The 26637-nt window shown below is 43.0% G+C and overlaps 1 protein-coding gene and 1 pseudogene across 1 annotated transcript in view; one reads left to right on the top strand and one right to left on the bottom strand.

Moving 5' to 3' along the window:
- GSDMC (gasdermin C) overlaps window positions 1-7223 on the bottom strand; it is a 33206-nt gene extending 25983 nt beyond the window's left edge. The window contains exon 1 of the mRNA XM_060202393.1: window positions 6922-7223. The gene's annotated coding sequence lies outside the window, so the exon portion shown is untranslated. The remainder of the gene's footprint in view (window positions 1-6921) is intronic.
- Window positions 7224-23909: 16686 nt separating this feature from the next.
- LOC103113210 (large ribosomal subunit protein uL22-like) lies at window positions 23910-24561 on the top strand (annotated as a pseudogene).
- Window positions 24562-26637: the final 2076 nt, after the last annotated feature.

The following is a 26637-nucleotide window of genomic DNA, read 5'->3' as shown; positions in this document are numbered from 1 at the left end:
CCAGAAACTTTGGCTGCGTCCAGCATTTTTATATAAAGTCAACTACCTTTTAGAGTACTCTGAGCAAATGGGTCATGCAAAAATTTTTGGTCATTCAACACACTCACTCACGAAATACAACTGGCCAGTCATAACATAAGACATTCAGGAAAAGGGTAGGAGAGAGGTCTCTGTGAGCCAGATTTTGTAGGTTCTGCCATGGGACTCTAGGTCATATCCCTGCCCCCATACTAGGTAATTCCCATTGAGGCAAGTAACGCCCCCCAGAGGCAAAAAGTCTTGCCCACAGAGGCAAAAACGCCCCCCTCAGGCCTTCCCTTGGCAGCATACTGGTTCTTGCTGCTTGCTTACATGTTCCTCCATGTTTGTGCCTGTTTCTTTTTTGAAAATGCCTGTACAATATAGGTTTCTGTTCACCCCACACTCCTGATATTATGGTCATTTAGTTAAAAAGAAAAGGGGGAATTGTTGCTATGCCTCACATTGGTTTGGTCGCTAGTTTCGTGCTACTCCCTTCTCCCTGCCCCCTATCCTACGTACTTCCTGACTTCCTGACGCTGCCGCCAGAGGAGAAAGATACAGGACAGATCTGTGTGGTGATTAGTTTTAGGTTAGTATTTGAATCGTTGCTCCTGAATAAAGAAATATAGCTTCTCTGCCCAGCTGTGTGTCCTCGAGTCTCTGTCTACCGCCACGAAGCTAGCCCGGCCAACTAGTGCCCCAAACTTTAACAAGAAATAACCCTTTAATTTTATACCACTTTAGAATATCTTTTTTTAGATTAAATAATTAATCTTTGCCCAATGAAAAGGTGCCAAATATTAAATCTTCTATCAGATTAAAAGCACATGTACCACCTTAATTTATCAATAATAAACTTTTGATAGTGTCTTAAAAGCAGAGCACTTTGAGTTAGATACCAAAGACAACCAGATAACACAGATTTAACATGTCAACCTGTGGAGATATGAACAGCAATGCTATAACATAAGAATTTTAATCAGACTGATTTTAAAATTTAGTGAAAGACTGGTGTTGAGGTGAAAATAAAAAGAGGGGACTAGAGTGTTGCTCAGCTCTGCCCCTAAGCAGTGCTGAGAATCAGGCCTGGAGCTGAGAGCCTCAGGAATGAAATGTACCTTTGAGACCATTTAGTTACCTCCCAGCCCCATTGGGATATCTCAGGTTTAGGGTTAGGGTTAGGGTTAGGGTTAGGGTTAGGGTTAGGGTTATGTCTATATTCAAAAGGTTTTGCTTAATAATCATTACTGCTTTAAGTTCTACCCATATTTTAGTTTCATAAGGCTGAAACACATACTAGATAGGAAACTTTTAGTTAAAAGAAAACAAATCTTATTTAACTCTATGTAGTAACCCCCTACACCAGAAATACCAAACCACATAGAGTTACAATATATTGATTTCAACTTAGTTTTTTTTTCTTTATAACTTTTAATAAGCTCACTTTAATAAGTTACTTAGAGTTCTGACATGTTTGTGACAATGCTTCTCAGAAGCTTAACAGTGCCAATCAATGGCCAAATTTGCTGAGGAGTAATTTTTCTCAGAGTAATTAATCCGTGGTTGTCAGATTAATTCTGTATTCTCTTACCTAGTTAGTTATATATACATATAGAATTTGATTCCACAATTCAAGGAAGAAGATTTGTCACACACAAGGTAAGCATTTTAGAGAATTTGACAGACACTGCTTTTACCTACATTGACCAATTTTTAGCTTGATATTACCTCAAAGGAGCAGTGCTGGAACAGTTTCTATGGGTGTGTGTGTGTGTGTGTGTGTGTCTGTGTGTGTGTGTGTTTGTGTGTGTGTTTACACTTCCTTCATTGTAGCTGGCAGACGGCTTGTCTCCAGGCAACTCTCTTCTCTCTTTAGCATACAAAGGCAAGGAATAGTTAGCTAAAAGCTTACCTGGTGTAGTGCTCTTAAGGATAACAGAGAACCATTTTAAGTTGTCACTAAATGTTGTTAATGTTCAGGGGCTCCAGCAGGCCAGGCTAGCATCGCTGTGGTAGACAGAGACAGACTCGGGGACACACAGCTGCACTGAGAAGCTGCAGTTTAATCTTTATTCACGAACAGGCAAATCACCACACCATGTGTTTCTCCATCATTCTCCCTCTGCCGCTGCTGCTGGGACTCTGGATGTCCTTAGCATATGGGGCGGGGAGAAAGAGGGGCGCAAAACTAGCAAGGGCCAAACCAATTTTTTCAGAGTTGGGGGGAAGGGGGCCAAACCAACACGAAGAATGCCAACAATTCCCCCTTTTCTTTTTAACTAAATGACCACAGTATCAGGGGTGTGGGGTGAACAGAAACCTATATCATACAGGCATTTTCAAAAAAGAAATTGGCACAAACATGGAGAAACATCTAAGCGAGTAACAAGAACCAGTGTGCTGCCAAGGGAAGGCCTGAGGGGGCCATTTTTGCCTCTGGGCAAAACTTTATCAGCTTAAAAAAACATTTCCTACCTCTGGGGGGCGTACTTGCCTCGACGGGCATTTTTTAGCATGGGGGTTGGTGAGGCCTAGAGTCCCAAGGCATGGCTGCAGTCAGTCTTTGAGAAACCCAGCAGCATAAGGGAAGCTGCTAGTTTTATGCAAAGTGTCCAAGGTGTACCAGTGAGTCCGACAGAAGTCCAAAGCCAGATGTCCACCGAAGAATTGCCAAGGCGTGAATTGTTGTACGTCTGTCTCGATGGGGAATGTCAGCCATCGGAATTCTGCTTTTCTGTAGAGAACTTGACAGCTGCAATTCACTTACTTATGAAACAAAACTTGTAGCAGGTTAGAAGTTTACCACAATTGATAATTCTATCACAATTGGAAGTCTCTTCCAGCACGATTCAAAGGCTATTTAAAGTTTAAAAAATGAAATGTGGAAAGGCAAACATGAACCATAGAAAGAAAAAAGGCCTCAGGCATGAGAATTATTAGCATAACCATAGCGCAATCTAACGTTTCTAATTGAGAAGGAATTTGAGTGTCTTACATATCAACAACGTCTTTTTAACCTTTTGTTACACCCATTCAAGATGGAGACACACCCTAGGTGTGCACAGTTTTTTTTTTTAAGACCAACTTAGTTAAAATATATTGATTATTAACTAATTTTTACCTCAGACTTTAAATGTAAGTTAATTTTATCTTTATGAGAATTATGTTGAAAACCTTTTTCATTTAACTTTGTCTGGTAAGAATTTAGCCTAAAAGTTACATTTTTAACCTTAAAGTTACTGTTTACCAAACTTTAAACACACACATAAAAATGGTCATTAATACACAAGGAGAGAAAGCTTTGTTACGAAGACATGTCATTTTAAACACGAATTTAGATCTATACTGTCTTAGCCGTTTGGGGAGTGCATTGTCCAGCAGTGGCCTCTTGGGCAACTTCAGCTCCAGGACTTGTAGGTAGCAATCTGTGGACGAATCTCTGCATATTCTAGCTTGTCTGCCTTCAGACTCAAGCTGGGGATCTTGGCTAGGGGGCCCAGTTTCGGCAGGGAGCCCGCAGTCTCCAGGTGGTCCGGGATCTGCCCAGACTTCATAGCAGGAGGGCAGGCGGGCCAGCCGTGCAGAAGGCGCGGGCCGAGGTTCCCCGGGGTGGTGGCCATGATAGGCCACCACGGCCCTGCCCCATGGCCCTGCCATGTCTGCTGCCCTGCTCCCAGCAGCCGAGCAGCATGGAGGGAGCCCACGCCCAATGCCCCGCGCCACGCGGCGGAAAGCCGGCTCATGTGGGCTGGCATTGGGCTCCTGCGAGCTGGCGTTGGGCGGAAACCACAGAGTGGTCCAGAGATAAATGTTCCAGAAACAGCGAAACAGTCTCGTGAAGAAAGGGCAGAGGCCTTTGGAGATCTCTTCACAAGCAGAAGAGAAGGCCATAGTACATAGGTAGCCAAATTGTCTTCACTTATCTGAGAGATGCACAGGTCTGCCCCACGTTGGGCGTCATTTGTTGTTAATGTTTGGGGGCTCCAGCAAGCCAGGCTAGCATCATGGCGGTAGACAGAGATAGACTTGGGGACACATGGCTGGGCTGAGAAGCTGCAGTTTAATCTTTATTCAAGAACAGGCAAATCACCACACCATGTGCTTCTCCATCATTCTCCCTCTACCGCTGCTGCCGGGACTCTGGACGTCCTTAGCATACAGGGCGGAGAGAAAGAGGGGCACGAAACTAGCAAGGGCCAAACCAATTTTTTCAGAGTTGGGGGGAAGGGGCCAAAGCAACACGAAGAATACCAACAACTAAAAGTGAAGCCCAGTTATATTTGATGTAGTGTGTGTTAATTCACTAGAACTTTTACTAAAATGGTCTAACCAATGCTAACATAAAACAAAAGTTAGAATTTAAACATTTTTCACTTACTCACAATCACTCACACACACCAGAAACTAAAGCCCTTTCTTTAAATTCCGAACTGAGCTAGCATTCTTGGGCATATACCATGGTCCCCTCTGAATTTTTTTTAATACAACAGACACTCATTCTTCCAGGACCCCCATTTTTTTTCCCTAATATACACATTGATTCTTGTCAAGCCTGGACCTCCTAAGTCCCATAATTAATAGGTTAGTTCAACCAGGAACACAGAAAAATGGCAAGACAAACTGTCTGCAGTAGACAGAAGACAGAGACTGTCACCACAGACTAAAAGAGCTCTGTGAAGTCCCTCTTCTGACAGAGGTAGAAAGACTGCATACAAGTAGTTCAAGAAGGATCCAGCAGTAGGGCACCAAAGTAAAAACCCTGTGGTGAGGGGGAGGGTGGACATTCGGCTTCCCGGGGCGATGGGGTGTGGGGCAGTAGTGGGTGGATGCGTGGGACACAGTCTTTTGGTGGTGGGAATGGTGTTTATGTACACTCCTATTAAAGTGTACTCATATAAACCACTATTTAATTAATATGAGAGGGGAAAAATTGATCGTATGTCTCCAATTTTTTAAAACACAGACTGAGTCTTTTTAATACATAGGCTGAGTCTTTGATATGCTGACTCTCTCAAAAGCCTAGACCATGTAGAACAGAAGCAACCGGTGGCACAGCTATATACAAGATGCTGGGGTATTATACCCCAAAGCCTAACAAAGGGACTTTTCAAAGTTAACCCAATTACCAAATAATGTGATGATAAAAATAACTATCCATGGTCTTCTTGAACCCTAAGACAGCAGGAACCTCACATTTCCACTATAGAGTATATTTCCCCCAGTCCTGGAACCTTAGGGTGGGGCCCACTTTCCTGCATGCTGCTCTCAATTCAAATAAAATAATATTGCATCTGCTGATCATAACCTAATTAATGCAACGAGTGCCACCCCAGCACTGTTGGGTAGTATGCCAGCTCCCCCTGGCTTCTGCTTAACCAAGCACCGGTATGCCTGTATAGGGATTGGTTTGATCCCATTCAAAGCGGTCTATTTACATGGTTTGATCCCATTCAAAGCGGTCTATTTACATAAATCACTTTTACATTTACATAAAGCACCACACTCCCTCCAGGGCATTAGTGGTTCAGTGATAGAATTATTGCCTGCTCCACCCCCTCTCCTTGTCATACCCTGATTTTCACCAGTCACTTTTCTCTCCACCCTCTCTGCGTCGCATCCTGTTCCCACCCTACTGGGCTAGTATATTTATAAGGACAAGATCGTTTGTAGTTTTTAGTTTAGCTTAGCTTGGTATAGATTGCGCTGCGTCCTGCATGCATAAAGAGATACTGTGTACAACCCAGGCATGAGTCCCTGGTCGTCTGTTACCCGCCCGTGAAGCCAGCCCAGAGAAAACAACACAGCATGCTTCACTTCAGACTGTGTCCAGAGACTTCAGGTGTGGAATGAAAACCCTTCAGCTTCATCACTCAGGTGAGACCTTTCCTTTCATAGTATTCTCTAATTCCATTCCAGGTGCTCCACTCCCCAATAAAGTCACCAAACCTAAATATAGACCAGGTCCCCTGAGATAGAGCATATGTTCACAGGTATCCAAAAACCAGGGAAAAATCTATACCTGAAAGCAGAAGTACACAATAGTCTGCAGTGAGTACCCCCCAACACTTCATCTGCACTATTTCAGCCTTTAGGTCCATGATTGTTCAACAATTTGTTTGGCTTTGTATGTTAACTCTCTTTTCAGTCACCGGGTTCCAGATGCCAGCATGATGCCGACCAGACTTCCCTGGACTAACGACCCAACCAATATGTCCTGGAGCCCTGCTTCCCCAGAGACCCACCCTACTAGGGAAAGAGAGAGGCAGACTGGGAGTATGGATCAACTGGTCAACGCCCATGTTCAGCGGGGAAGCAATTACAGAAGCCAGACCTTCCACCTTCTGCATCCCATAATGACCCTGGGTCCATACTCCCAGAGGGATAGAGAATAGGAAAGCTATCAGGGGAGGAGATGGGATATGGAGATCAGATGGTGGGAACTGTGTGGAGTTGTACCCCTCCTATCCTACGGTTTTGTTAATGTTTCCTTTCTTAAATAAATAAAAAATAAAAAAGAAGGATCCAGCAACCAAGACAAGCCTAAACGTAGCAAAGACCAGCGGATCTAAACAGAAGACAAGTCAGGCAAATATCTGGGACACCAAAAACAGCAGACTAGTCTTATACCCGAAACACCAAGCAACCTAGCCAGGGGATATTCTTTAAGTAGACAAGTCAACCGACAACTATCAGCGGTGCCTGGCTTTCTTTGGTCAGGCTACCTAACCAGAAGTGTTCAGCTTTGTTTCACAGGGCACCTGTTGGGTTCACCGCTGCCCCAGTGAGACACAGTGCAACTCAGAGTGGTCGGGGATGTCCCCCAGTCCCCCTTGGTCCAATGGAGTTGTGCTACATCCAGCCTCCACCAGGACCTTGCAAAAGGGACCCCATCACACTTACCTCCAGTGGCTTGTCTCAGGACTCTCAGAATCCTGCTGCGTTGGGCCAAGGGAAAGGATCCCCCATGGCCAAGGAAAGCTTCCTGGGTGGCCGCCCCTCAAGGAAACATCCCTCTAGGCGAGGTCTGAGTGTCTCCTTCCAATCACGAACGAACCCCTAAATGTTGTAAGGCAGAAGCAAGCAAGACCACTAGAGACCAAGGTCCAAAATAGAGCCTTTATTTCCCGGCCGGGCTCCGTCTCCGAGCAAGTTGTCTAGAAAGCAGCGCAGGCTTGTCCCACACAGCTGCACAGCTGGGAGCAAGCAAGCTGATCCCAGAAGCTCATGTAGAGTTATTTTTGGAACCCTCTTTGGGGAACTACCAGGCACTGAGCCAGCAGTTGAGCAAGCCGGCTTTGGTAATCAGTTTGGTGGAATGGAAGGAACTTTAGTGACTCTCTGTTTCGGGAAAATGGTGATTCTGTACTTGGGTGGGGGTTTCTGAGAAATCAGGAAGTTTCTCTTTAGGACCACACCCTATCACAAAACATAGTTTTGGCATGTAAACACTGAAAAGTGATTGGATTCTAGTCTACATTGAAGACAGAAGACGTCTACAAAAAGCCAGGTGGTGGCGCACCTGGTTGAGCACACACACACAGTGCACAAGGACCCAGGTTCAAGCCCTTGGTCCCCACCTGCAGGGGGAAAGCTTCACAAGTGGCAAAGCAGGGCTGCAGGTGTCTCTCTGTCTCTCCCTCTCTACCTTTCTTCCCCCTCTCAATTTCTCTCTGCCTCTATCTTATAGTAAAGAAGTAAAAATAGCTTTTAAAAAATACCAAAAGATAAGTTTAAACATATAGTCTCTAATATTCCTCAGAGCTCTCACCTTTGAACACCTTCAGGAAGTTGTATGTTATAGTCTGAAAAAAAATATTCTTAAATGGATTGTTGATTAAATCATTGCATGAGCAAAGAAAGTGCTGTCCAAGTAAACTGGCAGAGGGCAGGGTAGCATGATGGTTCTGCAAAGAGACTCGAATGCCTGAGGCTCCAAAGTCCCAGGGTCAATCCCCTTAACCAACATCAACCAGAGCTGAGCACTGTTCTGGTAAAAATAAATAAATTAAATAAATAAATAAATAAATAAATAAATAAATTGAAAGTGGTAGTAAAACTTGCTTATTTATAAACTTCCTGTTTAAGGAAGCGAAATGTATGACCCATGAGTCAGGGCATATAAATAAAAACTGAACTGAAAAATTCCAGAAAGTAAATCTAAAAAAGAGTTTTAAAAAATGAAAATATGTCTGACACATTTTATGTGCTCCCAGTGTGCTTATAAGGGTAAAACAGATTTATTTTAAGTAACTCTTGATTCTTACAGACAAGAATAAAGTGATTTTAATATGCTACAGAGAAAGTTGACAGAGGCTTGAATGCTGCATAAAAGAAGTCAGACCTTTGTCACAACATAACATTGTACATATATATATATATATATATATATATATATATATATATATATATATCCATGTTAGTAGCCAGAATGGCCACAACTCTGAAATAGATAATATTTGGGGAACAAAGAGTCCCTGCCAGCATCACAAAGAAAAATGAAGTTCTAGTTAATATGATTGCGAGTGGAAAAAAAAAAAAAGCTTTACCTTCGAAGTGTATATATGATACATGTAATATATGCAATTTGTCATGTCACTGTAGTTTAACAATAAGACAGCGTCACAGTAGTGCAGTGGGTTAAGCGCAAGGACCGGTGCAAGAATCCTGATTCGAGCCCCCGGCTCCCACCTGCAGGGGAGTCGCTTCACAATCAGTGAGCAGGTGTCTGTCTTTCTCTCCTCCTCTGTCTTCTCCTCCTCTCTAGATTTCTCTCTGTCCTTTTCAACAACAATAGCAAGAAGGGCAACAAAAATGGGAAAGGAGCAATAGTGGATTCATAGTGTAGGCACCAAGCCCCCACCCTGGAGGAAAAAAAAAAAAAAAGAGTAAAACAGGGTCACATTGATATGCTTTGTTTTACCAATTAAAAAGCGATTGATATGATTTGGTTTACCAATCAAAAGGCTATTTCATCTGTGTAAACTACTTATGTTCAGTGTTTCAAAGCCCATGCTTCTCAAGATTTTGTACAATTTTGCAATGAATGAAATAGATTAAGAATATAGCCTTCAAGAAAGATGCATGGAATCGGCAATTAATCTATAAATCAAATACACCCAGAAGTCTGCACTGTTGTGCAAGGTGGGTGGCGCTTCACCAGAAACCTCAAAATCTCAGTGATTTCTCCTAATTACCGGGAACCTTACCTATACAGTCACTGACCTGGACTGTGTTCACTGACTCCTTTCATCTTTTCAGTCACAGAAAAGCCAGGATATTTCCAGCTGTGAGAAATGGGAGGCTAGCTCACCTGGTCAGGCACCTGCCTTGCCGTATGTGTTTCTGGGGTTCAAAGCCCAGCACTACACGGAACAGCACAACACCAAAGGAAAGGAAGTCCCAGTGCTCTGGTGTCTCTGCCCTTCTGTCTCCCCACTCTTCTCCCTGTCTCTCTCTCTCTCTCTCTCTCTCTCTCTCTCCCCAAGAAAAGAGAGAAGCATGAAGACTGTTGGGCCAGAAGCAGCACAGTCATGGTGAGAGGCGCTGGTATGCTCTCTCTTGCTGAGGAAGCTGTTAGCACGAGGTGTAACCGACTTTTCAGTGCAGCTGCAATGTTTTAAACTCTCAGCTACTCTAGGAGGGAGGCACATAGGGGATCCCATTCTCTAGTGATGAAGACTGTCTCAGGGAGATCAAGTACTTTGCCAAGAGCATAATGCCAGGAAGCATTAGAATGTAATTATACTTTTTAAAAGGACTTTATTTATTAGTGGAAAGGTGAGAGAGAGAGAGAGAGAGAGAGAGAGAGAGAGAGAGAGAGAGAGAAAACACTAGACATCACTCTGGTACATATGCTACCGGAGGATTGAACTTGGCACCTCCTGGACCTCTGTATTTCTTATTTCTTACAGGTTTCATCAGGGTTACTTATTGTTGAGACAGTGAAGTCTTTTTTTAACTTATTATTTATTTTTTTAATTAATTAATTTTAATCTGTTGTTCAAATTTATTATGCCTCTTTTTCTTCATTAAATACATTTCTGGGTATTTTTTAAAATTATTTTTACCTAGTTGTAAACTGGATTATTTCTTCATTACTCTTTCTAATAGTTTGGCATTAATGTACAGAAACAAAACAGATTTTGTATATCTATTTTGTATCTCCAAACTACTATTTAATAGTTCTTACATTTTCTGGTGGATTCTTAGATTTTCTACATATGAGATATGTTGTTATAAATCATGATAGTTAAACTTTTTATTTTTTTTAACCAGAGCTCTGGTTTATGGTGGTGCGGGGGATTGAACCTGAGACCTTGGTGCCCCAGGCATGAGAGTCTCTTTACATAACCATTATGCTTCTCCCCCACACTGACAGTTTAAATTCTTCTAGGCATATATTTTTTCTTTTTTTATTTAAGAAAGGATTAATTAACAAAACCATAGGGTAGGAGAGGTACAATTCCACACAATTCCCACCACCCAATCTCCATATCCCACCCCCTCCCCTGATAGATTTCCCATTCTCTATCCCTCTGGGAGCATGAAACTACGGCCTGGACTTTCCTGGGCGATGAGTCCAGCCCCCATCAAGCTATGAGTGAGATCATTTGGTGTTTGTCCTTTTCTTGTTTTGTTTTTATTTCTTTCTCCAGGGTTATTGTTGGGGGTCAGTGCCAGCACTACAAATCCAATGCTTCTGGAGGCCATTTTTCCCCATTTTATTGGCTAGGACAGAGAGAAATTGACAGGGGAGAGACAGACAAAGAAGGGGAGCGGAAGAGAGACACCTGCAGGGAGCTGCTTCATGGCTTATGAAGTGCCCCCACCCCAGGTGGGGAGCCAGGGGTTTGAACCTGCTCCTTTGTGCCTGGTGCTATGTGCACTTAACTGGGTGTGCCACCACCCTCCACCAAAATCTTAAAAGAAGTACATATCATGGTGATGTGAGGTTTATTCCAACAACACAAGGATGATTTACATCTGCAATTAAATGACCTACTTACTGCAGTCATGAAACAAAGGGCAGAAATCATATAATCATCTCAATAGATGCAGAAAAAAAGATTTGACAAAGTTTAACACCCATTTATAATAAAAAGAATACCCTTTAACAAACTGTGTGTTTAGATGGAACATATGTTAACAGGCTCATACCTTGTATCCTACTCACTGCTGAAAAGCTGACTTTTTACTAAGATTATGAGCAAAACAAGGATATCCATACTTTCTAGTTTATTCAGCAAAGGATCATATGTCTCAGTCATAACAATCAGATTAAAAATATGCCTAGACCAAGCAGATCAGAAGCAACCAATAGCACAGCTATATACAAGATACTGGGTACTGTACAGCAAACCCTAACAAAAGGACTGTTCAAAGTTAACCCAATTACCAAATAATGTGATGATAACATTAACTATCGATTGTCTTTTTGAACCCTAAGACAAAAGGAACCTCACATCTCCACTATAGAGCCTCTACTTCCCCCAGTCCTGGAACCCTTGGATAGGGCCCACTTTCCCGTATGCCTCTCCCAATCCATATCAAATAATATTGCATCTGCCGATCACAACCTAACCAACACAACGATTGCCACCTCAACATGCATCACTTCAGACTGTGTCCAGAGACTTCACGTGTGGAATGAAAGCCCTTCAGCTTCATTACTCGGGTGAGACCTTTCCTTTCATAGTATACTCTAATTCCATCTCAGGTGGTTCACTTTCTAACAAAGTCACAAAACCTAGATATACACCAGTTTCTGTGAGAGAGAGCTTATGTTCACACGTAAACTACTGCAAAATATATACCTGAAAGCAGAAGTACACTAGAGTTTGCAGTGAGTACCCCCCTAACACTTCCTCTCCACTGTTCCAAGCTTTGGGTCCATGATTGCTCAACAATTTGTTTGGCTTCGTATGTTAACTCTCTTTTCAGTCACCAGGTTCCAGATGTCATCAGGATGCCGGCCAGGCTTCCCTAGGCTGAAGACCCCACCAATGTGTCCTGGAGCTCCACTTCCCCAGAGACCCACCCTACTAGGGAAAGAGAGAGGCAGACTGGGAGTATGGACTGACCAGTCAATGCCCATGTTCAGCGGGGAAGCAATTACAGAAGCCAGACCTTCTACCTTCTGCATCCCACAATGTAAAGCTTGTGGCCAAACCTTGCATGGTAACCTTTTATTGGGATCAAACAGTCTGTAGGTCAAAATGTGACTATGCATTGTGTTGCTCTGTGTTTGGGTTAATGGTTACCTCAGCCTTCCCCCCAGTTATGGGTATATCTGCCTGCCTTTTCTTTCAATAAACAAGTTGCCCCACTGAGGCCCTCCCAGAGCTGACTGCTCGTCTCTCTGAGCACTTTGTCCTCGGCACATGGAGCTACTCCAGGACCCCTAGGGGGCACTCTGACCTCCATCTGCGGGGGGGGGGGGGGGGGAGCCCAAGTGGCTGGCCCCACAATAGCTAGAACTTAAGAAGCAAGGACAGTAAGGAGAACTATACTGTGAAGCTTAGATTGGGTGTGGTATTGAACCAAAGCAAAGGACTCCAGAAAAGGAGGGGAAAGGAGGGGACGGAGGTATTCTGGAGTCTTGGTGTGTGATGGTGGGATCTAGGTGGGGGAGAGAGTGTCTTGCAGACACCTCTGATGGGGAGGTAAGAGGTTTTACCTATGTGTCAACAACTATACTGTAGCTCATTAAAACCACCCCAAAAATTGGGAATGTAAATTGTTCTGTCTTCTGTGCAGAACAATCTGGAGAACTCTCAGAAGGCTAGAAGTGGATGTGCCCTATGACCCTGTAATTCCTCTCCTGGGGATATATCCAACACACCCATGCAAAAAGATCTGTGTACACCTATGTTCTTAGCAGCACAATTTGTAATAGCCAAAACCTGGAAGCAACCCAGGTGTCCAACAAAAATAAGTGGCTGAGCAAGTTGTGGTCTAGATACACAATGGGATACTACTCAGCTGTTAAAAATGGTGACTTCACCATTTTCAGCCCATCTTGGATGGAGCTTGAAGAAATCATGTTAAGTGAGATAAGTCAGAAACAGAAGGATGAGTCTGGAATTATCTCACTCTCAGGCAGAAGCTGAAAAACAAGATCAGAAGGGAAAACACTAAGCAGACCTTGGACTGGAGTTGGTGTATTGGTGGTTGTATTGCTATGTGGGAAACTAAGAAATGTTATGCATGTACAAACTATTGCATTTACTGTCAAATATAAAATATTAATCCCCCAATAAAGAAAAAAATAAATACATTAAAAAAGATAAATAAATAAATAAACCACCTCACCCATAAAGTGAACAGATGGAAAAAATAAAGAGGAGCTAAGAATTTTGTTCTCACTGTACAAATTACTTTGAGGGAGATAGCACTAACCTGAAGTGAGCAGAAGGAGAGGTCAAAGATATTATCCACCAGTCTTAGCTTTTGATCGTACATAATAGATCTTTAGATCCATGCCCAAACATAAAACCAGGAGCCGTCCCTTACACCAGGTTTCAGAACAAGCAAGAAGGGGGTCAGGCGGTAGTGCAGCGGGTTAAATGCATGTGGCAGAACAAGCAAGAAAAAAAAATAAAACGACTTCTTTCACAAAAATACTAGGCATGTGCTTTATCCTGCTATCTTTACTGCAAGTCCTGCAAGTGGTAGCTGGTCAGAAATGGCCCCTCTGTTTGTTTGTTTATTTATTTGCCTCCAGGGTTATTGCTGGGGCTCAGTGCCTGCACCATGAATCCACTGCTTCTGGAGGCCATTTTTCCCGCTTTTGTTGCCCTTGTTGTAGCCTTGTTGTGGTTATTATTGTTATTGTTGACGTCATTCGATGTTGAATAGGTCAGAGAGAAATGGAGAGAGGAGGGGAAGACCGAGAGGGCAAGAGAAAAAGACACCTGCAGACCTGCTTCACCACCTGCTAAGCAATTCCCCCGCAAGTGGGGAGCCAGGGGCTCGAACTGGGATCCCTAGGGAGGTGCTTTGCACCATGTGAGCCCGACCCACTGCGCTACCGCCCAACCCCCTGCCTCTCTGTTTGTTACCATACGGTGGGAACTAGGAACAGAAGTCCTACTGACCACCAGAATAGAGGCAGCCACAAAATCTGAGGTGTGGGATATTTTCAAGAATTGTGCTAAAAAAAAAAAAAAAAAGGATTGTGCTCTAATGCAACAGAGCCAGCTCATCACATCACGCACAAAAGTCAAGCCAAAACAGATCAAAGATGTGCAAATTAGACGAAAGCCCGTAAAACACATAAAAGAAAACAATATAATATTTCACAATATCTACTTAGACATATCTCTAGAGATGCAAGTCCAACATCAAGGGAAAATAAAGCAAAAATAAATCAATGGGATTACATCAAACTGAAAATGAACTACTCACTAGAACAAAAAGATATTCTACTAAACGGGAGATTTTCATTATCAGACATTGAAATGTTAATAACCAAAAGATATAAATAATAAAAACATAGCAACAAGAAACAGCCCTATTAAATATGAGTAGAAGACCTGAACAAATTATTCACCAAAGAAGGTAGTCATATAGTCAGCAAGCATGTGAAAAAATGCTCAGGTCATGATTACCAGAGAAATGCAAATCAAGCAACAATGGGATACCATTTCAGACCTGTGAGAATTTCATACACTAAAAAAGTACAGAATCAAGAGTTAACAACGGTGTGGTGAAAAAGGAACCGGGCTACACTGTTGATGTGAATGTGAACTGACCCAATCCCTGTAGTAAACAATCTGGAGACTTCTCAAAACATTTAAACTGAGGGAGTCGGGCGGTAGCACAGAGGGTTAAGCGCACGTGGCGGGAGGCGCAAGGACTGGCATAAGGATCCCGGTTGGAGCCCCCGACTCTCCTGCAGGCTCCCCACCTGCAGGGGAGTCGCTTCACAGGTGGTGAAGCAGGTCTGCAGGTGTCTGTCTTTCTCTCTCCCTCTCTGTCCTCCCCTCCTCTCTCCATTTCTGTCTGTCCTACCCAACAACAATATCAATAACAACAACAATAATAACTATAGCAATAAAACAAGGAAAACAAAAGGGAATAAATAAATAAAATATTTTTAAAAACATTTAAAATGGACTTACCATATAATCTAGCAATTCCTCTCCAAGGTGTCTCTCCAGAGGACACAAAGACACCTGAATAAATCTATACAGACCTGTGTTCATTGCAGCACTATTTTTAAAAGCTAATTTTCCACTCATTGTGGAGACAACCGACGTGTTCAATGACAAATGAGTGTGATTTGTGGTATATATCTACTTGTCATAATTATTTATTGAAGATACTGTTTAACCTCCTAGAGTTATAAGAAAAGTCAACTATTTCTAATGTTCTAGAAGCCATGATGGTTTCTCCTCTGATTCACTCAAAAAAATTCTTCAGGTAACTATAAACTCCACACCTTCAGTTCTCTAACACCAACAGTGTTCCATGTAGTTGTAAGCAAAACACAAATTCATAAGATCAATGGGGTAACAATCATTCATTCAGTCATTCAAAAAATCATCATTTGCAGATGTACTAGATAGAGGAAGTTGAAAACGTTAAATCTTCATGACTGAATATTGAATATTGAAAAGCTGGAAATTTGAGAAATTGTTAAAATTAGTTATATTCTCCTTGACTACGTTTTCTTCCTGACATTCTTCATTTTGTATGAAATGATTTGTGTTTGCTTTTAATTTTTAGTAGTGCTTGGGAAGAGTTCACAAGATTATAAGATCACAGGGGTAGGGCTCCACAGTGCACCATCACCAAAGTCCTTTGCCTCTGGCCCAATACCCACTACAGTTTTTACAGAATCCTAGAGACAGGTTGGTAACTTGTTTTGTTTTTTGTTTTGCCAAGTTCATGAGTTTACTGTTCTATATTTTACACAGGTAATTGTTTTATCTCTTAAGTGATTTGTTTCAAACCATATTTGAGATTTTATACATCAAATTATATTAGAGTGTACTATCAAAAAAAATGAGTTCCTCTCTAAAAGATACTTTACTTACTTCTAATTCTTTTACTTATTTATAAAATATTACTTATTTCTAATTGTTTTAACAGATTATCTATTGACAGTGTCATATATTCGTATACCATCTTCAGTGAGTGATAAAAGTTCTGAAAATTTCAAACAAAATTTTGTGCCTTTCACTATCTTCCTTGTACCATCATGACAGCTGTAACTCTAGATTATTAAATGGTACCACTGGTAATGACAACCTCTTAGCCACTTAAAAAATGACTGTTTTTCTTTTCTTTTCTTTTTTTTTTTTTTTAGCAGAGCACTGCTCAGCTCTGCCTTATTGTGATGCAGGGGACTGAATCTGGGACTTTAGAGGCTCTGGCATGAAAGCCTCTTTGCATAACCATTATGGTATCTACCCCTGCCCTGGCTGGCTTTTTGTGTGTGTGTCACCCAACATATAGAAGCCACTAAGCTTTTTCTTCAGATTGCCTGTCTTCTTCACTTTACATGCTAACATATTATAATTAAAAATATAATAAAATGTGCATATATGTAATCAAGGAAAATTTTAGGAATTGCTGTCTTCCATTTAGGTCAAATTATGCATATATAAAAACTATGCTTCTATCTGGCAAACCCACAGTGAACATCTCAGTCCCTGCCTGCAATACAGACTCTCTCATCCAGCCCCCGGTCCCTGAAGAGAGCTTAGCAAGCTGAAGGTTGCTTTGTCCTACAGAAAACCAGCACAATTGTAAGTCTCAGCCAGTCTTCAGGACTTCCAGTTTAACCTAAGAGTTTGTCATGGACCTACGCTGGCTTTCAGATCTCAGAGAGTTAGCTGTAGAGTTCTCATCTGCCGAGATCTACAGGACTAAATCAAGAGGTGGTAAAGGTTAGTAGACCTTCTAGGTTACCCAAGAGCAGCTTTACCTGACCAAAACTGGCTGAACAAGTTTTTGTCTCATGTGAACTTTTTTTTTTTTTCCAAACATTGACTTGGGAGGTTCCCAATGTTCACATCTTCCTTGAATGTATAGAAATGTAAAAATATTTCTGAGTTTTCTCAAAGGGAGCTGTTATCTGAATTACCTAGCTCCAAAAAAGTAATCTTCAGAAGTAAGAAAAGACTAACCCCTGATTAACACCTATTCATGGGATATAGAGGTATCATGTCATCCATAAATGGGACGATTTTATTTCTTCCTTTCCAGTTTAAATGTCTTTAATTTCTATTACATAGAAATTAAAGACATTAGCATAGAGTATGTTGTCCAGTCTCCCTTCAGAGTATAGAACATTCTCTACTATTGTTGATCTAAGTTGAGGGCAAGGTCCTATGGGGGCCCACAAAGGGGTCTATTGTGTTGTTCCTGATGGAGATGACCAGTAACAATGGAGAGAGGGATTTATTCGAGGTCTAGGCCCATCATGTCTGTTTGGGAATCTCAGGACTCGCCGAATAGGGCCCCAGCAGATGAGGTGGCCTGATAGTGACTAAAGAGTCATCATTAAAGTATGTCAGTCTCTTGCCCTTATTCAGCTTTTGTAGTCCTTACTTTGTCTGAAACGGTTTGCTTTGGAGTGATTGGGGGACGTATAATAGGAGGTACGTGAGGAGGATATCCAGGTCTAAGTAGAAGCTGTTTCATTAGGTACTTTATGGTGTCTTTTAAGGTCTTTCTACTTGCTTGCCTCATGTATTGACTCACTGCAAACTATTGTTCACTTTTGTTTTCAGGTCTATATTTTGCCCTAATTTATGGATACACGTGTACACATGTGTTGGTATGCTTCTAATTCTGCTTCTAAAACCCCCTTCTGTTTCATTTGGTTTAATCCCCCCTGCTTAACACTGTATTCTATTTACATAACCGCTGTTAACTAAGCACCACCCTCCCTCCAGGGCACTGGTGGTTCAGTGGTAGAATTCTCGCCTGCTCCGCCCCCTCTCCTTGTCACACCCTGATTTTCACCAATCTCTTTTTGCTCCACCCTCTCTACGTCACATCCTGTTTACACCCTACTTGGCAAGTATATATATATATATGGACAGGATTGTGATTAGAGTTTAGTTTAGTTTAGATGGCTTAGATTGTGCTGCGTTCCACATGAATAAAGACTGGTCTGCATACCACTCAGCCATGAGTCCCTGGTCATCTTGTCTCCCACCTGTGAAGCTAACCCGGCACATATGCCCGATCTCATGGGACCTGGTCTATATCTAGGTTTTGAGGTCTTGTTACGGAGTGCACCATCTGAAAAGGAATTAAGGGGTCCTATGATCTAGGAACGGTCTCACCAGTTGTGAAGCTGGAGGGTTGACATTCCATACCTGACATCTCAGTCCGAAGTTAAGCATGCTAAGGTGGTACTGGTTGTGTTGATTAGGTTGAGATCAGCAGATGCAATATCAGCTGGTATGAATTGAGAGAAGCATGCAGGAAAGTGAACCCGCTCTAGAGGTTCCAGGACTGGGAGAAAAACAGGCTTTATGCAAACACTAAGTCCAAAAAAGAGGACATCCAGAAATCACTCCCATTCACTGTCGCAGCAAATCAATAAAATACCTGGGAGTAAAGCTGACCAAAGAAGTGAAAGACTTGTATACTGAAAACTATGAGTCACTAGTCAAAGAAACAGAAACTGATACCAAGAAATGGAAAGACATCCCATGCTCATGGTTTAGAAGAATAAATATCATCAAAATGAATATTCTCCCCAGAGCCATATACAAATTTAATGTGATACCCATCAAAGTTTCACTGAGTTTCTTTAAGAGAATAGAACAAAAATTACAATCATTTACCTGAAACCAGAAAATACTTAGAATTGGCAGACAAGTTTTTTTTTTTATTAGAGGACTAATAGTTGGCAGCAAATACAGTTGTTGGTACATGTGTAAAATTTACGCAAATTTATGTGAACAAGAAATTACAAGTGTTCATGAGGATGTGAAGAAAAAGAAACATTTTTACACCCTTGGTAGGAATGCGAATTGGTGCAATCTCTATGTAAAACAGTATGGGAAGTGTTCAGAAAAACAAGAATGTGAGTATCTTATGTTCCAGTGGTGCCTCTCCTAGGGATATATCCAAAGGACATAAAAGCACTAACTCAAAAGTACATGTGCATCTATGTTCATAGCTTCACTTTCAACAACCAAATATGGAAGGAACCTGGGGGCCGGGTGGTAGTGCAGCACATTAAGTGCACATGGTACGAAGTGCAAGGACCAGCTTAAGGATCCCGGTTCAAGCCCCCAGCTCCCCACCTCAGGGGAGTTGCCTCAGGCGATGAAGCAGGTCTGCAGGTGTCTGTCTTTCTCTCCCCCTCTCTGTCTTCCCCTCCTCTCTCCATTTCTCTCTGTCCTATCTAACAAAAACAACATCAATGGAAAAATAACAATAATGACAACAACAGTGGGGAAAAAAAGGCCTTCGGGAGCAGTGGATTCATGATGCAGGCACTGAGCCCCAGCGATAACCCTTGAGGCAAAATATGGAATGTATATTCAATGGAATACAATCTTGCAATTTACATAGATGAAATTGTATCATTTGGGAAAAAAATCAAATGAAATAGGAAGTGACCATTAAGTGAAGCAAGAAGTGAAAGACAATTTCTGGGTGGTTTCACTCATGTGTGACATGTATGTAATCAAAGTATATGAACATGTAAAAAAAAAGAAACTCCAAAATCCCCTCCCCCCCTGCCTCTCTCTCCCAGACTTTGTGAGAACTACGATGGTTACCAGGTAGTGGGACACAGGACTTCAGAGCAGGGCAGTGCTTTTCCGCAGTAGAAGTTGTGTTAGAATTTATGGAAAGATGGGCCAGGTAGTGGTGCACTTGGTTAAGTGCCCTCATTACGTGTGCAAGGACCCAGGTTCAAGCCCCTGGTCCCCACCTGCAGGGGGAAAGCTTCACAAGTGGTGACGCAGGGCTGCAGGTGTCTGTCTCTCTCCCTCTCTATCTCCCCCTCTCCCTCTCAATTTCTCTCTGTCTCTATCCAATAATACATTAATTAAATTAAAAAACAAAGAATTTATGGAAAGAGAGTGAATAAACATTCTGCATGGTTACGCACAGAGAGCTGGACTGAGTCAGGTGTCAAGTCATAGTTAAGATGATTAAGTGGGCAGACACCAGGACTTACAGTCTCTGTTTCTGACAACGGTCATTTCTAATCCTACCTGGTCCACCCAGAGCTGAAGCAAAGAGATCTGGATCTAAGAGAAAATAGAGGTGGGAGGCGAACAGGAGGTATTGGGAAAGTGATGGTGATGAAAGAGTCTAGTGATGAATGAAGGAGGGGCGTGTGAAACCACATCTCCCACATGAGGAACCTGTCCTACAGGTTGGACCTGGTCAAGATACTTCTTGGGTGTCTAGCTGCTACTGTGTGTGCGGCCTGGCCCTTCATGGAGACCCTGGGCCAGCACCTCTCTGGTCAAATTGATGGGACCGAAGGGCACACAGGACAGCCTTCTCAGGAGTAGGCTTGGGGGGCTGCAGAGCCACAGGGTTGGGCGTGGCCAGCAGCCAAGGTCCTTGGAAGGCCTCACAGAGCACAGAGAGGTGGTCCAAGAGCAGAGCACAAGGTGACCTGAGAACTGGGCCCCTGGAACTCTCACCCACAGTGGTCCCCCAGCTCAAGACAAAGGCTACATCCTCACGCATGAACTGTATGATGAAGTCACCCCTTTGGGAACCACCAGGGCCCCATCCAAACTGTTTGCATGGACCTGCCTTCCCTGGGCAGACGACCTCACCAATGTGTCCTGAAACCTCCCCTCCCCAGATCCCTGCCCCACTAGGGAAAGATAGAAACAGGATAGGGGGATGGATCCACCTGCCAACACCCATGTCCAGTGGAGAAGCAACTACAGAAGCCAGAACTCCCACCTTCTGCTCCCCAAAAAGGATTTTGGTCCATATTCCCGGAAGGGGAAATATGTGAGAGGAAGATGACCAGAGGGCTCTGAACTCCAACTCCATCAGTATCTAAAAAGAGAATCGTTAAAAAAAAAAAAAAGAAAAAAGGAGGACTGGCACTTGAAAATAATAGGAGATGTAAGTATAACTTAGAAATGAAGACAGGGAGTTGGGCGTTAGCACAGCAAGTTAAGTGCACCTGGCGCAAGGACTGGAATAAGGATCCTGGTTCGAGCCCCCAGCTTCCCACCTGCAGGGGGGTTGCTTCACAAGTGGTGAAGGTCATCAGGTATCTATCTTTCTCTCCCCCTCTCTGTCTTCCTCTCCTCTCTTCATTTCTTTCTTTCCTATCTAACAATGACAGCATTAATAACAACTACAACCACAATAAAACAAGGGCAACAAAAGGGAAAATAAATATAAAAATATTTTTTAAAAAAGAAAGAAAGAACCATAGAAAAAATGTATACACACACGATAGATGATTATAGAAGTAATAGTCAAGGGAGTCGGGCAGTGGCACAGCGGGTTATACACTTTTCCCATTTTGGGAGCTACTCTCTTCCCTGATCCAGCTTTCTGTTCCTTTTTCCATCCATGACATCAACTTAGTTCACTTAGACAGCTTCCATAGCAGCTGTTGCAAAGGTTCTAACGAGTGGGATTAACCAATACCCTGCAGGCAGGGTGGGTCTCAGATAAAACAATGATTATGTAAATAGACCACAGCATCAAGCAATGCAGCATGGAGCAGGGGGGAGCTGGCGTAATGCCCAATATCTCCCCCTTTATTTTTATCTAATGGCCAGAATATCAGGAATGCGGGGCACTTTGTGAGGCAGGGAGTCTGATAGGAAGAGGCACACCTTTGGGGTTACCGCTGTCCCTCCTTGCTCAACCTCTCGGTAGAGAGAGAGACACACAGGATTGGCACACTCCTCAGGTATAAGCCCTGCCAAGCTCAACCACATCCTCACAATTTCCCGACATCTCCCTCTTTCTAAATGGGCATATATAAATGGGTCAAGGTCTGTAAAAGATTCCATTTATGTCAGGGGACTAGCAGTGTAGGGGTGAACAGAAGCTTGCTGGGCAGAAACCTAAATATATCATGCAAAATTTTTCAAAAGAACTGGAAGAAGACAGGAAGGGACAAGGAGGAGAGCAGCAAGAGCCAATGTGATGTCAAGGGGAGGCCTGGTGGGCAAAAAGGGGCGTTTCTTGCCTCAAAGGGTGTAGGGTGTTTCCTGGCTCTGGGGGCAGGGTCTGCAGACGATGGGTGCGTTTCCTGCCTCTGGGGGCAGGGTCTAGCAGGTGAGGGGGCGTGACCTGCCAGGTGAAGGGGCCATTTGGCGTTGTATAGTCCCAAGACAGTTGGCTGCAAAGTCCATGGACTGCTGCGGGTCAGTCTTTGAGAAACCCAGCAGCGTAAAGGGAAGCTGCTGTAAAGTTGTGTAAAGTGTCTAAGAGGTGTACCAGTAAGTATGATAGAAGCGTCAGTCCAATGCCAACAACCAGGGGAAGAAATGCCAGGGGATGAAACACTGCATGTCTATCTCGACGGGGAAAGTCAGCCACCGTAATTTTGCTTCTCTGTAGAGAGTGAGCTGGGACTGCTTAAACTTGACAGGTGAAGCAGAAACAGGAAGGGCAGACAGTGATGAGCAAGAGAAAGGCAGTAAGAAAGTTCTGTCCTTGGAGTCTATGAATCAGGTTCTTCAGATTGTGTCAGGTCGCTATAGTCGTAACATCTATTGGGCGATGCCAGAGTGTGCAGGGGTCCAGATGATTTTACGGGGGTTCCTGTGAAAGAAACACAAACAAATATGCTTCCCATGGTTAGCAGAGCATCTGGTTTGAATTGTTATAGATATTAAAAGAGGTTTCATGTAGTTAGTGCCTTAGCTTAGCAATTGAATATTGGGGGGATGTATCCCCCTTTTTTCTTTACTTAATTGGGCCTAGGCGTTTGGCAGGCCTTTTCAACAACCGTTTGTCTTTGGGGGTTAAAAGGGATGTCTGTGGCATGGGTGATGTTATAAAGGAAAAAAAGTCTTTAAAGTTGGCTGACAAAGGCAGGCCTATAGTGGCAAAACGAGATACACCAGTTAAGTGTAGAAAAATATGTGAATGTTCTCAGGCAGAAGTTGAAAAACAAGATCAGAAAAGAAAACACAAGTAGAACCTGAAATGGAATTGGCATATTGCACCCAATACAGGTCCATGAAGGATGATAAATGACATAGTGGGGGTTGTATTGTTAAATGGGAAACTGGGGAATGTTATGCATGTACAAACTATTGTATTTACTGTTGAATGTAAAACATTAATTCCCCAGTAAAGAAATAAATTTAAAAAAAAGAAAAATATGTGAATGTTGTTAATTTACATAAGTTGTATATGGGGGAACTTCTTATATAGTTTAATATCTTACCATATGAGCAGATGTTTATTCATGTGAAGGCTTTGACATAGTTGTAATCAATCACTTGTGAAGAAAAAAAACTTTTAACAAGTTAGAAGTTTACTATATATGATAACTCCATGGTTATAATTGGTTTAAGTATAATTTTGTTTAAAGGTCATCATATGTGACCTCGTGTAGCAGTCTCTGTACAGCAGGATCTTCAGACCAAATTTAGTTAAAATATATTGGTTTTTAACTATTTTTACTTTGGGCTTTAAACAAACTCATGTTACTTAGAAAGTTAACACGTTAGTGACAATTATTTTTGAAACATTTACAATGTCAGATTGATTCCAGATTTGTTGTGGATGAATTTCCACAAGATTAGTTTACAGGGCATTTTGGGGGGCCCTCCAAAAATGTCCTGTATAGAGAATTAGTATTTTAATTTTGGAGATGAACTGTCAGGTTAAATATCTACACTTTTACCTTAAACAATCAGTTACTTTAGCACATTAATTTTACATTTATAAGAATCATATTGACCTTCCTCTTCCCTCAAGCGGCTTAGGTGGCCCCCCACAATGGTCCGCTACTCGCTTGACCCAGAAAACCCAACGAAATCATGCAAGTCCAGAGGCTCCAACCTCCGCGTGCATTTCAAGAACACTCGAGAAACTGCGCAGGCCATCAAAGGCATGCATATCCGAAAAGCCACCAAGTATCTGAAGGCTGTCACTCTACAGAAGCAATGTGTGCCATTCCGTCATTACAATGGTGGCATTGGTAGGTGTGCCCAGGCCAAACAATGGGGTTGGACTCAAGGTTGTTGGCCCAAGAAGAGTACTGAGTTTCTGCTGCATATGCTTAAAAACGCAGAGAGCAACGCTGAACTTAAGGGCCTAGATGTAGATTCCCTGGTCATTGAACATATCCAGGTGAACAAAGCCCCGAAGATGAGGCGCTGAACTTACAGAGCTCATGGTCGGATTAACCCCTACATGAGCTCTCCCTGCCACATTGAGATGATCCTCACTGAAAAAGAGCAGATTGTCCCTAAACCGGAGGAGGAGGTTGCACAGAAGAAAAAGATATCCCAGAAGAAACTAAAGAAACAAAAACTTATGGCCCGGGAATAAATTGAACATAAAATAAATGTAACTGAAACTAAAAAAAAAAAAAAAAAAAAAAAAGAATCGTATTGAAAACTTCATTTAACTCTGGTAAGAATGTAGCTTCAAAGTTAAACTTTTAACCGTTAAGTTAATGTTTACCAAACTTGAAACACACAAACATGTAATCTATAACACACAGAGGAGAAAAACTTTTGTTATGAAGACATATCATTTCAAACTCAAATTTAGATCTGTACCGTCTTAGTTGAACCATCTTTACTCACACAGTTTGACTAAACATTTCACATTTATTCCAAGACTTAAAAAAATCAAAAGAGGAAAAAAAAATTTTTTTGACTGTTTCTGGACATCTCCAGAAACTATGGCTGCATCCAGGATTTTTATATAAAGTCAATTAAGTTTCAGAATACTCTGAGCAAAATGGGTTATACAAAAAAATTAGGTCATTCAGCTCACAAAACACAACTGGAAGTAGAGGGGGCAGACAGCAAGCTTAAGATATTCAGAGAGAGTGAGGGGGGAAGAGAGAAATGGTAGGGAGGTTTTGTTTTGGGGCTCTGTGAACTAGATTTTTCAGATTCCGCCATGTTGTATTATGGGTCCTGGGGGGTGTTCTAATTAAAAAAGGGCCTCAAAAATCCCAGTTAGGCTGGTTCTGACTGTTCCTGTGGGATTGCTGCAGGCACCCATTCCCCAAAACGGTTTCCCATAGAAGAATCGGGTCAGGAGGGTAGTGTGAGCTACGTCCCTCCAGTCTTGGGGGGTACTAAGGTTCTGGAGAAGGCCTTGTAAAATGGATCTGGTCCATGAAGCATAAACTCCTTAACTGCCTAATGAAGGTCTTTAAGATCTGTGGAGGAATACAGGTACCATGCCTGAGGTCTCTGTCTATTGGGTGGTAAGGTTTACCGGGAATGTGTGGACTTGCTCCAGAGGAAAAGCTCCGTTGTGAAGCCGGCAAGGGTATTCCGTGTCTGATAGTGGTGTAGCGGTGGGGGGGTGGAGACAAGGTAGGAGAAACTGTAGAAGCAGTGGCGGCAGCTAGAGACGTGTCTCCTGAAACGGAAGCCTCTGGGTGAAATGCAGAGGGCTTAGGGTGGGCCAGGATCGGGGCAGGCTTTGCGTTCTCTAGAAAGCATGTATGGTGCTGGGTAAGCAGAATGACCTGTTCCCTTAAATCTTGGATCGCAGCCTCAAGGTTCCTTAGCCTTTTGGGAGGGGACCCTGCATATCTCCTGAAAGCTGTGATCCAGAGCAAAATGTCCCAGAGGTGGAAAACCTGTCTCATGAAAAAAGAGTAGAGGGTTTGGGAAACCTCTTCATAAGGAGGAAGGTCGCCCATGGCGGAGGGGGTCTCAGAAAAATAAGAAGAGGGAGAAAAGGAACTGTAGTGCCTTCGTTAAACATGAGGCTGCAGTGAGCCAAGTGGCATATACTTATCTGGGGGCTGAGTGGGTTAGGTCCCATGTTGGTGCTCCAAAATACCGGGCTAGCTTCACCTGAGAGACGAGGAACTCGTAGTGGCATGTTAATACAATTCTTTATTAATGCGGACACCCCAGAGTCAGGTGTGAGCACAGCGGGTTTAGCCCACATGCAGCTAGCAAAATGGACGCCTCCCGCTATGCACGCCAGCCCTTCTCCAGTCGGGACGCAGAAGAGAAAGTGAAACCAGGAACAGCAGCGGGCTTTACAGGGTAAAAATGGAAGTGGTAAGTCGGGAACAGGATTGGCAGGGAGAGGGGGTGGAGAAAACAAGGCACTCTGGGAAGGTGTTGCTGAGGACTTATTCTGATGCAGTCTCCGCCCCCAGGTTTTTCTATGCCCCGCTAAATCCTAGAGTGCCCCCTTTCAACCAATCCTGGCTCCGCCCCCAGGTTTTTCTATGCCCCGCTAAATCCTAGAGTGCCCCCTTTCAACCAATCCTGGCTCCGCCCCCAGGTTTTTCTATGCCCCGCTAAATCCTAGAGTGCCCCCTTTCAACCAATCCTGGCCCTACACGTCACCCTTGGTTGTCGCCCAATAAAAAGCCCCCTCACCCCTCCCCTCTCTCTCTCTGGGCTCTCGGCTCTCCCTCTCTGAGGTCTCCCTCCCTGCTCTCCCCCCGTGGTCGGCCATTGCTGGCTGGCTCCACGT

The sequence above is a fragment of the Erinaceus europaeus genome, chromosome 1 (assembly GCF_950295315.1).
Source record: "Erinaceus europaeus chromosome 1, mEriEur2.1, whole genome shotgun sequence".
Classification (NCBI taxonomy): domain Eukaryota; kingdom Metazoa; phylum Chordata; class Mammalia; order Eulipotyphla; family Erinaceidae; genus Erinaceus; species Erinaceus europaeus.
The sequence above is the reverse complement of the archived record's forward strand: the minus strand, read 5'-3'. Positions and strand labels throughout refer to the sequence as shown.